The sequence below is a fragment of the Embiotoca jacksoni genome, unplaced genomic scaffold, assembly GCF_022577435.1.
Source record: "Embiotoca jacksoni isolate LCO1_2020_lvr unplaced genomic scaffold, fEmbJac1.0.p SCAF_6, whole genome shotgun sequence".
Lineage (NCBI taxonomy): Eukaryota > Metazoa > Chordata > Actinopteri > Embiotocidae > Embiotoca > Embiotoca jacksoni.
The window spans coordinates 14,882,306-14,897,894 of NW_027185414.1; the positions used below are offsets into that span (position 1 = coordinate 14,882,306).

At 41.7% G+C, this 15,589-nt stretch overlaps 1 protein-coding gene across 3 annotated transcripts in view; it reads left to right on the plus strand.

Annotated features, from left to right (window-relative positions):
* Positions 1-15,589, plus strand: part of zfhx3b (zinc finger homeobox 3b) — a 207,213-nt gene that overhangs the window by 67,178 nt on the left and 124,446 nt on the right. Inside the window, exon 1 of one of the 3 annotated variants that reach the window (XM_069174379.1) lies at positions 4,179-4,563. The exons of the other annotated variants lie outside the window; for them this stretch is intronic. The gene's annotated coding sequence lies outside the window, so the exon portion shown is untranslated. Of the gene's footprint in view, positions 1-4,178; positions 4,564-15,589 lie in introns of those variants that run through there. 3 annotated transcript variants of the gene reach the window in all.

Consider the following 15,589-nt stretch of genomic DNA (forward strand, 5'->3'; position numbering starts at 1 on the left):
TGTCAAATTAAACCTTCCCCCCTAACGTTAGAACTTCATGAAAAATGAATAAAGTAATGTCAAAAAGTTTTCAATGTTTCTATTTCACATTAAAAAAAAAATTAGGCTAAAGTAAGTAATGAAGGGTTTGCCCTTCACAGAAAACTTGCTCCAATCTTCCTTTCAGCCCAGCTGCAGTCACTAAGAGCAGAATCGAACCTACATACAGGCCCTGCATGTGGCATGTCGTCTTTAAAGTGTCTTTCAATGTACCTCACTAAAGAAAAAACAATAATTGTCATTTTAAAAAACAGTCCAGCGTTTTGTGTGAGTGTGTGTCCCACCTGGAGTTTCCACACCTTTATTTTTTTTTTATTTTGAAATATTTTCATAGCATAATTTCACTCAGACTGTTTCCTAAAGAATGTCGGATGCCCTTTTCATCTCTGTTTACCAAAGCCTGAACATATGACTGACACCCTCCTTGCTAATATTGCAGCCTATGAACAACTCAAATCCCCAAATCCTTCGGAATATAATGGTCGTTATCTCTTTATAAAGTTATATGACTTTTCTCGATAGCAGCTTTTATCTTTAAATACTTTTACCCCTGCTCATTTCCTCCGTTTCCCTTTGTGCTTTGTCCAGGGTTGCGCGTGCACGCGTGCGTACAAGTGCACGCGCACACTGTAACCGATATATAAAATGAAATAAATGTAATTTAATTTGACTACGTTGAAATAAATATTTCTAAAAGCTGACAAGTAGTGCACAGCGGTTCAAGCGCGTTAGAAACGGTTATGGGGCTTTGCCCTCTGTCTGAATGCACTGTTGTTCCTTGCAGTTCTGGCGATGGTCAAGCACTTTCATGTGCCCCACATCTACGGAGCATTTTGCATTTTAAGCTACTCTCCCTTTCTTTGTCATATCCACGGGCTGTCATAGCCACAGGTTGTGTTGAATTTGCAATGCCACTCATCGATGTATGCCTATTGAGGCTGGCACGTGGACAGTTATCCTTCCCACTGAGAGGCGCAATTGAATGCTGGAAACACAAAAGCTTCAGACCCTGTCAGTTCCCCCTTTTTCTCTTTTCAGTGATGCATAGGCCCTAAAAGCATCAGGGCCTCCGTGTGGCTGGTCTTCTTTTGATTTAGCCTACACTACACTCAATATGGTCACTGATGGAGTAATGTCAATCAGACCTTTGCATAAATTTGTTAACTGAAGTTTGCATTGTTAGGCTTTCGGCGACTGACTGGCTCAAAGCTGCCTCCTACAAGCCTGAAATTACACCAGACTCTTTTATGATCTCGTAGCCCCTTTAACTCCTCTCGCACGCTATTTTCAACCTATTCATTTTACAATCTCTTCTTCCCGAGAGAGCAGACACGTCGCAAATCCTCGAGATTCCTGCAGTCTGCCTCTCGCGCTGCAAAAATGCGAGCTGTTCGACGGGGCCATGCAGTTTTCTTGTTTTTTTTTCTGAGGGGCAAACAGATGCTGCACTGCCTAAAAAACAGGTATCAGTGCCTGCCGCGGCTTGTGGAAGGCAAGTGCAGAGGAAATGCCGTGTTACACCACACCATATATTTTACCAGCAGGGAGAGGAAGAGAGAGAGCCAGAGAGAGAGGAAGCGGTGGAAGGGGGGGAGGGGGGGGGGGGAGAGAGAGAGAGAGAGCTAGGTCTTGGCCATATAGACGACAATGTAAGAAGTTTGATTTTCATAGGCTCTTCAAAACTATTGGATCTGTGAAAACGCCGCATCCCATGGGGGTTCCGTAACCTTTATAACCTTTAAGCCAAAGGCCCTTGGAAAAATATAAAATATAGTCTATATATTTTATCAGCCATCGTCACCACTACAACATCACGAAAGGCTTCCTAACATATCATCTGTCTGCAACCTTCTAAAATAGAAACACTACATTTATCTGCACCATGCACTTTTATCCAACACACGTCTCAAGAAATACACGTGTCTGTCCGCTTTATTATCAGTTATGACTTGTCTCTTAAACAGCAGCATTGTATAATGACTACTTTTAAGTTCTGCGCGATGCCTGGCCGGTGTTTGGATACGAGTATATTTGCCATTTAACCATTAACTCTGTATCGGAATTTACCATATAGACGCAGGCTAACAAATCCGTATTGTTTCAATAAACACGGCACGTTATGTGATCTGTGAAAGCTGCTACTTGTATTCAGTGGACCAGGACTCTATATGGAGCTGTTTGCACAGAAAGTGTGCATACTGAGAGTGAGGGATTGTCCGTTTCCTCGGAGAATCAACAATAAAATTATCATAACAAAAGAGCACTGAGACTCAAAGGTAGATTTTTTTGCAATACAGTCTTTTCACTCGGAGGAAACGATGGGACATCAGTAACAGAGGCGACGTGCTTTACGTTAAGATTATTAAGAAAAACAAACAGAGAACCTGGCAACAAATTCATGGTAGTATTAATCATAAAGGCTTTTTTTTTTTTTTTTTTTAGAAATTCCTAATCACCAGACACCTCAAAACGAGATGAGACACTGACCATCTGGGCTTCTTGTCATAATCTCACAATATCTATAGCAAACTTAATGCATGCAGGCCGGAGCTGACCAAACGCCCTGATATATACAACTCTGACACCTTGCCTCACATTTAGTGTTATTATTATTATTTAAGAGAACCTACACGTATTGACAACGTTTTCCCAGTTTGGTAGGTTAATAGATGTCAGGATAGCCTGTTTGCCCAATCAGCCCTGTGTGTTACAGCACTTTCACTGGTGTGTTGGGCAAGAATATACCTGTTCATATTTTTCTAAATGCCCTGTGTAAACAATACATTGTTGAATTTGAATAAATCCCCACACCCATAAAGACACAGTGAGGTTTCAACAAGTAGCCTATTTATAAAATAAGCTGAACTGGCATAGCAGCTCTCAAGAGTTTCACAATTTCTCTGGAAAAATATTTACACCTCCTTGTATTCCTTCACTTCTCTGATACAATTCATTTATCTTATATTACAATGGTGTTAAAAAAATATTATGATTGATTTGACTTAGACTGATATTCTGAGCTGATAGTAACTGTAAAAACGACACGTCTTTCATATCCTCCCCTTCATGCTTTTATCTGTCATATTTTATAAAACTGATTTTTGAAAATTGTTAGAAGCCTTAATTTTGCTGTTTTATTCCAAATTAGTCTGTGCATAAACATTATGTGCGAGTTAAAACACGTATTACTTTGTGTTAATCTTCTGTTGTCATTGAGCCTGTCATCGTTAAATTAATATTTCTATGCAATCTAAACATAAAAAATGTCCTGGATTTTCCCTAAATCCTGTGTACAGGTCGAATTACATGAAGTTTATCAAAGTTATAATTTTGAAGCTACGCATCAGGAGCTGTTTATCTTCTGTCTCTGAGCAAGTGGTATTTCTCTTAATGCCTAAATATGTATTTGCCGGTACAAATACACAGTTGGCTCCGATAATATCCAGGTGCCACTGTACTTGCGATAAGCTCTGTTCTTTACAGATTACAAAGGTACACCGTGGCAGCCTATATGTTGCTCTTACAGTACAGTTTTGCATACATGCAGAAATCGCTCCAAGCAGTCTTTAATTTTTGCCAAATGTTTCGTTTAGTTGTTTGCGTGGTTGCAAGTAAACTGCGCAATCCATTTTAGCCACTTCAGCCGCCGAAACTCAGTTATGTTTTTTAATAAGTTCTCCAAACTATAAACTCTCTGTAACGATGCCCTGTGTGTCGCTTTGACACGACTAAAATGACACACAGAGATAGAAAGAGACAGAGTAAAATAAAGCACGGTCGCTTATGTACTTTTGGTGGCCACAGCATGTGCGTATCTTTCATTTAAAAACGCAAAAAAGCGGACAAAAAACGTTTAACAAAGTGGAAACGAGCGGAGGGAAAGCTGCGCCTGTAGCGTCGGGCTTCGGCTGCTGCGGCTGCCTGCTCCAGTATTAACTTTCACTGTCTTCCGTCTAATCAAACTCTTACTTTCCGCTGTTCTTAATTCCATATTTTCAATTCCTGATCATTACTTTCCTCTTTTTTTTCTACTTGTATCTATCCATCCATCCCTCCCTCCCTCCCTCCTCTTTCTCCCTCCCTCCCTCCCTCTCTCTCCCGAGCTCTCTCCTTTGCTGAATCTTATTGATCCAGAAGGCGGCTAATTAGCCCTTCCCTTCGTGCCTGTGTAATGAAGCACATGCGCACTGAATTAATCACAGCCATTTTTTGCAGGAAACTAATTAGCAGGAATAAAGATCCAAAGAGTTTTTTCTTTTCAATCATCAGATCTCACTTTCACCTCTTCCTCGCTCCCTCTAACACAAGACTCATCGCCTGCTTTGCATCCAAATTATTTTTATATTGCCTTTAACAACTAATAGTACCTACTCCGTGTTTTTTACACTCCGCAACAACAATGATCTTTCTTTTGCCACCCTAAGCGCAAACTGACCAAAAGCGGACTGCCTTGATGGGATCTTTAGCTAAATCATCTCAATACTGGATTAAAAAGCGAGGATCACAAAGCGGCAGCGAGAAATTGTAAGTTTCAACTTTGCGTTTGTCTCTTTTCCTCTCTGTTTCCACGATCCTATTCTTTTCGCTGTGGGACTTGTCTGAATCTCTTTTCTATCTGTTCGTAGTTTACGTGTAGCGGAGCTGGCTATTCTCACATTGTGAGACATGACTGGCGATCACAAGTTCATTTCATGCAAGTAGTTTTGGTTTATTCTCGATTTTATTCGTATCGTTACCTGTGTTTACATCAGCGTTCGTCCTCTCCTCCTCATGAATGGAAGATAAGAAATGGGCAAGACAGCGATCCACTCCAAGCAGTTGATCGTAGAAAAGCACGGTTTTACAACAAATATGTGATTTTCGGTGGGATCGGGAAAAGGTATAGAGGGTTTATGGTGGTCGAGAAGCGTGTTTTGAGGCACGAATGCGATAAGAAAGGGGTCTGTGTTGAGCGGACGAAGGGCAGCGGCAGCTCCACACGAGCGCAGCCCAGAAAAGGAGCTCCAAGTCCAGCCTGTGGGTCCGTGTGCGTCCGGCAAAAGGGGACGTCTCTCGCTTTCTAATTTTGACAGATTTGATACTTGCCACATCCAAGGGGGTTCAGCAACGTCGTGTGCTTATAAAATCCTCTTCTGGATAAAGACATTTTTGTTCTTCTTCGACACGTCTCTGTGTCTGAAATGTGCAATCCCTCCGCCCTGCCTTTAGTTCCTCTAGCTACACTTTCCCTCTCTACCCCACTTTGTCCATCTTTTCTTTTTTATTTTTCATAGCTGTTTTCCTCTTTGAAGCGTTGTTTTTAAGTCGATTCTCGCTCATTCACTGACGAAGTCACATGCAAATCGATCGACATGTGTGTGTGTGTGTGTGTGTGTGTGTGTGTGTGTGTGTGCGTGCGTGCGTGCGTGCATGCGGGGCTTGTGTTTGCGAGCGTGTGTGTGTTATGTGAATGTGGTGTGTTGAGAAAAACGGAGCCCCGGGTCTCCTTCATGACAAGAGCGGATCAGCAGGACCTTGTACACGGACAGCCTGAGAGTCTCTGCGTTACAGAGAACAGACATGTGGTTTAGGGACGGAGACGTGCAGGCTCGATCTCCTGCCTCGAACTACTTGGCTACCGTAGCTCTCTGACTTTCAAGACAACATTTTTTTTTTTTCCTCGAGAAATGCTGACCGGAAAGAAAACAAAACAAAACATCGCCCTATTAGTCTGACCTTAAGCAGACATAATCATTCCAAAGTTACTGCCGGAAACGTAAAAACTATGGTTCAGGCTAAACCTGTAGGTCAGTGCATGCATTTAGTAACCGCTTTGCCAGTTAACATTTGGAGGTTGTTTTTTTTGTTGTTGTTTGTGGAAAAGTCAAAACTACCCAAGATATCTCTTCCCTATACCCAAAATAGAGCAGGCTGCGCTCTCGGTGGAAAACACGGCGTGCAAAGAGACATCTTATCTAAGTTGAAGGGGCCTTTTTCAAAAATATAGCCTACTTTATTAAAGCCTGTGTCTGCATTGATAATCTCTCCAAAAATGGATATGATCGGAAAAATAAAGAAATCGGAAATGGAGCTTGTATCTTGACTTTTAGGTGTAATTGCAAGACGAAAATCTCCACAAATATCATAAAAAAATCATGACTACTTTTTTTTTTTTTTTTAGAAGGGATGCATCTATATTCAGAAAAACAGCAAGAATAGGAAGGCAAGTCTTGGATATTTTTCGCGACGGGAAGAGAAAGAGAGGAAAAAAAAGAGGTTTTGCGAGCGAGCAGAGGCATTGATAGGATATGTGTACCGTGGGGGTGGGGGGGGGGGGGGACAGAAAGGGGGGTGAGAAGCTCTTGCGTGTGTGTGTGTGTGTGTGTGTGTGTGTGTGTGGGTGGATGGGTGGGTGGGGTGGTAGGTCAGACAGCAAGAAACAGGGGAACAGGGGTCATGGAGTGAGTCCAGAGGTAAAAAAGAAAGAGAGGAAACCCCCTCGCAAACAGCCGAAGGATAATGAGGGAGAGAGTAGGTCTGGCGGGGAGAGAAGGGTGATGGTGGTTCTTGGTATGTTTTGGGTGCCGCACAAAGCGCGCACGGTTGTCAGCATCTGTAGGATTAAGACTTTGGCTTTATTTTAGGATGGGAGAAAGAAAAATAGACTGGTAACGGGTTTAATCAAATTAAACGTAAAGGCTGTCAGGCAGTGAGAGAACCTCTCCACCCCCTTCCACCAAAACACAAAAAAAAAAAATCACAAAAAAAATAGGGGGGCTGAGGGTATAAGAGTGAGGAGGGGTCAGATAGCCATGGGCCATAGAGGAGCATTCAGGGGAAGAGGTCAGGTAAACAGATCCCTACCTTTCAGACTGCATGGAGAGGAGCAGACAGAAAGAGATTAGCACTGTGAGAAAGAGGGGAAACTGGCATCTTTGCTAATTATTATTTTTGACTTGAATTTTTTTATTAGTGAGCTTATTCATTTTTATTTCCATCCTCTTTTTTTTTAGTTTTTGTTCTGTAGTTTTTTATCCCAGTGCTTTTTTTCCCCCCTTTGTTTCTGCAGCAGTAAGTTGTGTGTTTAGATTCCAGTGGGTGTTATATAGGACAGGTAGGCTGCTGTGCCAAAACACCAGTGATCTCCCTTCCTCCCTTGTCAGACAGTAACACTCCTCTCCTCGTCCTCCTCCTCCCTCTCTCCCTCTTCTGTTACAAAACAAAGACAGCCGGAATGTTTACTGTCATCTTACCTGTCTGATTTTCCTGTCTTGCCTCATTTTCATATTTATGTTTAATTATAACAGTTCCAGGAAAAGGTATAGGAATGTCACTGGCTTTATTTCTATGTAGTCTTTTTCAAATATTGTCATGTGTTGTGTTTGGTGTTGCTAACTGTAGTATCTCAAGCTCATCTCTGATTGTGATACTGGAAGTATTCCGTTCATGTTCAAGTGCTACCAGAGTGATGGTTTATACCACAAACACCTTTTTTTTTTTTTTTTGAAAATAATTGAAAATGGTCAATTTTTTTTAAATTTTAAAATCATTACTTGTGATCAGATTATTTCCATCCCTTTTGGTTAATATGTTTATCAAGACCAAATTTTCGTATACATTTTTGTTTTAAAAAACATTTTAATATTTCTATCAGTCGAAAGCCATTAGGTGCAGATCAACTGAAATAAAATGGAAAAAAATATGAATCTGTTGACAATAAATAAATAATTGCTCTCATGCAAGTATTTTTCTAATCAGTTTATTTTGATTAATATTGTTAGAATTTGTTTTAATTTATTTGGACCGAGTGAGATGTTTGTGACATCAGGTTGCTGTTTTAAACCATCACTTACAGAAAATAGATGAAATTATGAACATGTTACAAGTATGTGTTGGGCCTATCAGAAAATTCATTTTTAAGGTCCAAATAATTAAAAAAACAACAACTTTGTAATAGTAGTGTTGTGCATTTAGTGGTAAAGCTTGATTACACTCAGGATTAATGAAATAGGTGCATATGGTGGAATTGCTATTTCTGTGCTGTTGCTGTTTTGATTGTTATTCGTAACATGAAGCGAGTATTTGGTGTCGTAATGCTGTGATAGGATTTTACTGTGGAGATGTCCAATTGCCATTGATCCTGCACAGCAACAAAACCGTTGTCCACTGTTTGCACTCGGTTGCCCTCTATTACAATATTTGATGACAGGTATATTCAGAGAATTCAGATGTCATTTGAGTGTACGAGTGGGAACTGCACGTCCAGTTGGGTGAGCGAGATAAAGGGAGTCGCAGTCGTCATGGATAGGCTTGTTTCATGGTTTGGGGGTAACACAGATAAAGGGGAGACAGCGCCTCTGGCTGTCATAACCCCTTCTCCTCCTCCTCCTCCTCCTCCTCCTCCTCCTCACTGTGCCTCTCCCTCTCCCTCTCCTTCTCTCTCTCTCTCTCCCTCTCCTTCTCTCTCTCTCTCTCCCTCTCCCTCTCTCTCTCTCCCTCTCCCTCTTTCACTCTCCATCTCATTCTCTGTGTCTCTGCGTATCTCTCTCCTTAACTCCCACCTCTCCGTGCTCAGGCACTGACACCGTGGGGGAGCTCACTGCCAAGTCCTCGGTCGGAGAGAGCCCTCTTTGGGTGAACAGTAGGTTAGGGCCATACATGGTAGATTCAGCAGTTATGTTGGTGTGCCAGACAAAGCGTATATGCATACAGAAAAAAAACAAAAACATAATATGCTTTCAAAGGCAAAATATATAATTATTTTTTCTAATATTTTTTTTTGAAATGTATTATTGTTATTATTAATAATAATATTATTATCATTATTATTATCTTTTTTTATTTTGCTTTTCTACTACAGTCACTTGTTAGTTAAAATGAATGCCTTTCTCCTGCATGCTGTTCGATACACGAGAGGCAACGCATTCTAGATATGAATAGGTTTACCTTTGTGTGGATGCGTTCTCTCTGAAATCAGAAAGGAATGTTAAGTGTCTGTCTCTACCATTAGTTGCATGGACGTGGAGATGAGAGCAGTCGACACAGAGGATACCTTTGAATCTGATGTGTGGTTTTGAATATGCAAGGTCGTGCAGCGAAGACCAATTCTTCCAGTTGTCCTGCAGCCGAGGCCAGTATACGTGTCATGCTATATCATAAAGGACCGTGGGGGTGGGGGGTGCGGGGTCTTGGCTCAACACAGAGGAGAGCAAGAAAGTAGGAAGGGAGAGTGGAAGAGATGTCATGCTCAGGTGTGTGTGTGTGTGTGTGTGTGTGTGTGTGTGTGTGTGTGTGTGTGTGTGTGTGTGTGTGTGTGAAAGTGTGTGAAAGTGTGTAAGCATGCTTACGCTGTGCATGAATGCTGTACCTGAAACTTAATCCCAGCAGCTCCGAGTGTCCAAAAGGGTTCCTGTCTATCCACAGAAGGCGCCCCTTTTCTTTAAAATTCCCTTTTCTCTCATCTTTTAAGCGTTTCTTCTTTTTCAATGTCATCCTTTTTGAAGTGAAGTTGGCGGGGTTTTTTTTGTGGTTTGCTCTTTCACAATATGTTATCGTGTTAACAATCTTGGTTAAATCATTGTGGTAGACTAGATTTATGACTGAGATGATGCGCATGTATCTCTGCGTGTGTGTGTATGATTGAGTGCACAGCGGCATTCAGATTTGTGGGCATACTGGTATTCTGAAAATGTAATTTCTCTTGAACATGCCACGTCAAGGTCTAGTTGTAACATGCTTTTGTTTTAGTAGTCCTTATTTTGATTAATTTTGAACTGTTTTCTAAAATGTAAGGCAGTGTTGAAATTACAGCAGACCTAAGGCAACATTACTGATTATCAAGCAGTCATACTGATAATAGAAAGATGGTGGGGGGGGGGGGAGTAGAAAAATCATTTTTCATTCAGTTTAAAAGCAAAGTATGGGTTCTGTTTCGACTCTCCCCTTCAGTGAGGGATATTCACAAGCTGTCATGGAATAGTGCAATAATGTGTGACACAAATTTATACAAATTTCTGTTCCATTTCTTACATTAAATTAATGCGGTGGTAGTCATGGTAAGGGATTATAATGTGTTTGTGGATCTGCGTCCTTGACGAGAATCTCAATATTGTTTCTGTAATAAATGTACAATATCAGTTTTGTAGCAAACAAGGCCGTTTGTTAGATAGCAGTGTTGCAGCAGTGATCATTTTATTTCTGGGTTGCTGTATCGACTGAGTAGAAGACCTGTGTGATGCATGCCGGTCCAGGACTGACAATATCAGTGTGTGTGTATGCGTATATGTGTGTGTGTGTGTGTGGCACAGCGGCGATGACTGACGGTGGATATATCCTATTTGAGGCAGCAGCAGCAGCTAGCTTTTGCGTTCAGGGATGGGAGGAACAACGGGATTCGGCCTGTATAGGCTACATATGCCTACATGCGGGCAAGGCAGGGATGACAGGGAGCACTCCACGGGCTGCAAAATTGAACCGAGCTGCACCCCAGCCCCCCATAAGCCCACCCTTCTCTTGGACCCTGGAGGCCAGCATTCCACCCTCCGCACTGGCGCTTATCATCACAAAGGACAGAATGCATAAAACATGGAGGACGCTTAGACAGGCGGCCCAGGTCGCCTTTCTCTCCCTACACTGAGCCCTGGAACAATACATGGGCCCCTCTGGCCTGTGACTCTGACGACACACACGCCGTCTTTTTTGTCCTCCCCTATTTCTTTGTCATCCTCTTCCTCTTCCTCTATGTTACTGTGCTCTGTGGAGTGATAACTGCCCTCGCATTGTTTATCTGTGTCTGTGAAATCTGCATTGTGTAACCGAAATGTAAGTGTGTGTGCGTGTGGGTGTTTGAGGGAGGGAGAGTGACAGCTTTAAAATATTGACAGTACATCAGCCGCACAGCTCATGCTTTCATATTCCATATTATCTTTTGTAGTAGGCCTATGTATTTAAGATATAATTTCCTATCATTTACTTAAAACAAACATGGTGTATTTACACAGGGGTTAAGCTTATTTTAAACAATGTTGTTCATTCGGAAACATTTTATTTTGTAAATCAGAAGACGTGTGTCAGTGCAGTCAAGTGATTTGTGTTTCAGGCCATCAGCATGTCATTTCTCTCCTCACTAATTTACAGCCAGGTCACCTGATGACGCAACATCACAGCTTGTATTAGTACCAAAAACACTGTGTGTGTTTGTACACTGTCTAACAGCTTCTCAGCTTAACTGTCGGTCAGTGGACCGGGGCTCCACCAGATGTGGAGATGATATTAATATTGTACCGCTGTTGACTCCATATTTGTTTTCTCCTTGCCATCATTCTCTTCTGTTACTACCGAAACATGCTTGGTAACAATGGGGCAAATAGATGGATCAACAGTGTTTATGTTTGACAGTTTTTTTTAATTGTTTTTTTATGTATTTTAATTTTTTTAAATTTATAATGTGACATGCACATGCACTGTGAGCTTTTAGTAAAATTATATTTTGTATCTTCTTTCAGATCCTGGTTAAAGCTGAGGTTTGATTTCAGATTTAGGTCATGCTGATTTGAATTCCCTTTCTGTGTATGCTCTGCATCCACTCCACTCCGTGACTGTGACAAACAGTAGTTATGCGTGTCTGAGAGGGTTTTAGGCTGCATCTGTCTATATATGTGTCTGATAGCTGGGCTGTAGGAATGTACTGCTGGGTTGTGCTGGACCCCGGCAGCTCTATGGCACTTCCTCTCTGTGTACCTCACAGCTTATCCTCCTCAGGATTATAGAGAAGAAAAGAAAAGAGCGATGGCAGGAGCACCCTTTCCCTCTCACACCCGCTTCCCTATTTTTACACACACACACAGAAATCTCAACAAAAAGTGTAATTCACTTGCAAATGTGTAGTAGCCTGTCCATGTTCCTAGTTGAGGAGAGAGAGAGAGAGAGAGAGAGAGAGAGAGAGAGAGAGAGAGAGAGAGAGACGAAGAGGGAGACGAAGAGGGAGGGGCAGCGATGGAAGGACATAGAGAGAAGGCTGCAGTGTATGTCAGTGTGAGGCAGGGCTGAGGTGAAGCTACCGACTGCTTCTTCCTGCTCAGGGAAAGCAGCCATCTCCATCTGCCCAATGATATATTCTTTTGGGGTTTGTGTGCATTTATTGTTTTTACTGCGGAAATAATGTGCATTTTGAGCCGTTGTCATACAGTAGGAACATAAGTTAGGACTTGCTATTTGTCATTCCCCTAGCTTCTCCTGAGGTGGCCTGGTGTTGTTCCCTCAGTGCCCCAGGCGACTGATCTGCCCGTAGTGAAGGGGTTAAGAAGCAGGGATAGCCCTCTTTTGTCTCTGCGGCCCTCTTTGCCATTGTTGTGGTGGAATTGAGCTCGGTGCACCTCACTTGACCACAGCAAAGCAATAAAATGGCCTCTAAGTGCTGTAGCCTCCGTAGTCTTCTGATGTCAGCTCTCTTTCAGCTTCTGCCGCTATATTTTCCTTTTTTTCCTCTGTTTGTCTTTGTGCAATGTACACTGAGTGCACACATAGACTGTACATTGTTTTATTCTTATAGCAATGCATTTTCATTATTCACACATTGCGATTCTTTTTATTATTTGGTTTTGTAAGAATAAGCTCACATATCTTCTCTTTTTTGCTGGAAAATGCATGTAAATCACATACCAAACTCCTGAAGAGTATTTTAGTTTATTTAGATTTTGTTGGTGCTTTGCATACAAACACAAAATACTGTACACATGATCAGAATATATAATAGAAGATGGATATAAAGGTCTTGTTTGCACCTGCAGTGTTAGATGTGGCTGAGAAATTGCTAACTTTATGAAAAGCACATTAAAAGATGCCACTTTTTTATAATTTGAGAATCTATGGAATTGATTTGAAGTATTAGAGCTTTACATTCAGAAGAATGGTAATGGGATTTTTTTTTTTTTTTTTTTTTTTTAGTACCCTGTGATGTGCGTCTGGCTCTGTGAATGCCAGTAAATATCTACGCTGATCTGACCACCACCTGATCATTATCAAATCGAATAAAGAAGTCACGCTGTTATAGCTGCTGAATAAATGATAGAGTTAGATGCCTCAGATCTTTTGCTATACACTATTTTTCATTTTTCAGTTATTTTATAAGCAATAATTATAAAAATAAAAGTGTATAACAATTTAGTTTTTCAATTTGAAAATGTATTATAATAATGCATAATGTTGGTGTTATTGAGTTTGATTGCACAGATGATTGTTTATAGCAGAGTCCCACCTCTGCAGACATTGTAATTAAAAAGAAGATATACTGCATGTGCCTCTGTCGCCATTCCATCTCATCTCGTCAAATAAGCATCTAGCTGTTGCAATGAGCATGTCTGTGGATTTATGAAAGATCTCTGATCGGCTGAATTATAATTGGCACTGTCCTGAGTGCAAACCATTTATGCCAGGTGTCATACAGACTGCATTAAATGTTATACCAAACTGCAATTAACTCAAACATTTCCGCAGTACATCTCTACATTATTCTGAAGGGTGCCACTGTCTTGTGCGTCTTCGCTTCATCCTTCTCCTCTCTTGCGTTCCTCCTCCCGAAAGGCATGTGGCTTTCACTCTGGGTCTCGCTGTACCTAAAACAAATGCTGTTTCTCATTTTCCCTGTGTTAAATGAACAAACATAAGGACTTCAGTGCCTCATAATAAATTGATTAGAGGAGCAGACTGCCACACAGCCACACCGAAAACTACAGTTGTGCAGTGTGTGTGTATATGTGTGTGTGTGTGTGTGTGTGTGTGTGTGTGTGTGTGTGTGTGTGTGTGTGTGTTCAGCCTGAGGAGGAGGAGACATACTCTCTTCCTCTCCCTAACATACATCCATACACCAATACAGCAAATAAAAAAATTATATTTATCCAGTTTAATTGCCGTTCCCGTCTGCTGGTCCTCTTCCCACCTCTCAGGCAGGCTATGCTTTAACTGATGTCTTGCACTGACGTCTCATGACAATGACAGTGCCATGGCGTTTACATATCTGACACGGAGCCCTCCTTGACTGTTTGGTTTTCATTCTGATGTTCAGTGCCACAGAGTTGGGATTTGGCCCAGGCCAGAGGGGGTGGGGCGGGTCCCCAGGGGCTGACACAGCGCTAGACGGCCGTAACAGACTGGTGACCTCGGCTTTGTGACGTCATTCGCCTCGTCTGGTCACCATAGCATTCATTTTCCCTACTGTTCAATGAATAAAGATAGGGGCCCGGGCTAGTTAATACATGCAGCTATTAGTTGTTCAGCTGACTGTGGAAGCCAACACAAGCATAAGAAAAACCTTATACGATAAAATGAGTTTAAAACATCCTTTCACCACATCATCTGCTGTATCCCTGCACGTCTGGTACGTTTTAGTTTAAGTTTTAATTAAAGTTGACATTTTCTTCTCTTTTCCAAGTCAAGCTAAACATCTGACTTTTCTGTTCTACTCAGGTGGTAAAAAATAGCAAGCACTGTTGTGTGAAGCAGTAAAATAAAACACACCCTGACCACATATAGGAAGTCAGCCTGAGGTAAGAGCTAGGCTCAAAACGGATACCGACTGTTACAACAGTTTTTCTCCTCTTTACATGCTAAGTGCCAATTCTTTGATAAAAAGAAATGCTCTGCTGTTCTCCTCTTGTGCTGCTCTTTCTCCAAGCAACATTAAAGCGCGTTTTCTCCCAGAGCCATTCTAAATCATGCACATTTGACAGAGAAAATCATATTTTTGTCATTTGGACAGCATCTCCTCTATACTTCCAGTGTTGTTGCTGCAACTCGTGCAAGGTATCTGTATCAGGGGGAGGAACGCTGTAAAATAGACTCCTCTTACTGCTTGCTTTTTGTCAGAGCCAGGTGTTTCCTCATGTCGGATCATGCCCTGATGGAGAACAACAGGCCACATGGCAGGTGAAAAAAAGAGTGTTTAATGCCAGCGGATAGCTTCTCGTTCTGCGGTCTTCCTGTGCCACAAGCAAGACTCGGAAAACTCTTGCAAGCAAGCAGAAGCAGACCGGTAGAACTGCCCTCTGTGCTGAGGATTAACACGGGAAGTAGCAGTAGCAGTATGGTGCAGGAGCTGTGGATGAACTCTTTCCCTCCTAGCAGCACCAGGAGGAGGACAAGTGTGTAGATGACACAGCCTTTTGTTTACACTGCAGAGAATATGGTTTGGAGGAAAGAGAGAAAAGAGAGAGGCGGTGGTCAGGGCAGGGGGAGGGCAGACACCAGTCTCATCACTTCCTTCCTCTCTAAAATTTTTATTTTTTTCATGAATTGCCATTGTCAAAACAACATTCGACAGAAGAGGAAGTGTAGAACTGAGGCACAGGTCCTATTATTGTTATTCATATAATAATAATCATAATCATAATAATGCATGAAACGTCTGCGGAAAACAAACGATTTCTGTTAAACCTTAGCTAAATATGATCTGGCACTGTTTTTAATCTACCAGTTTGATCTACTCTGATACAGCTACAACACTTCTCTTTTTTGCTGCCAGACAGGGTACATTAAACAAGCCTGTATGTTCTGACCCTTATCAGGCCCGAACACT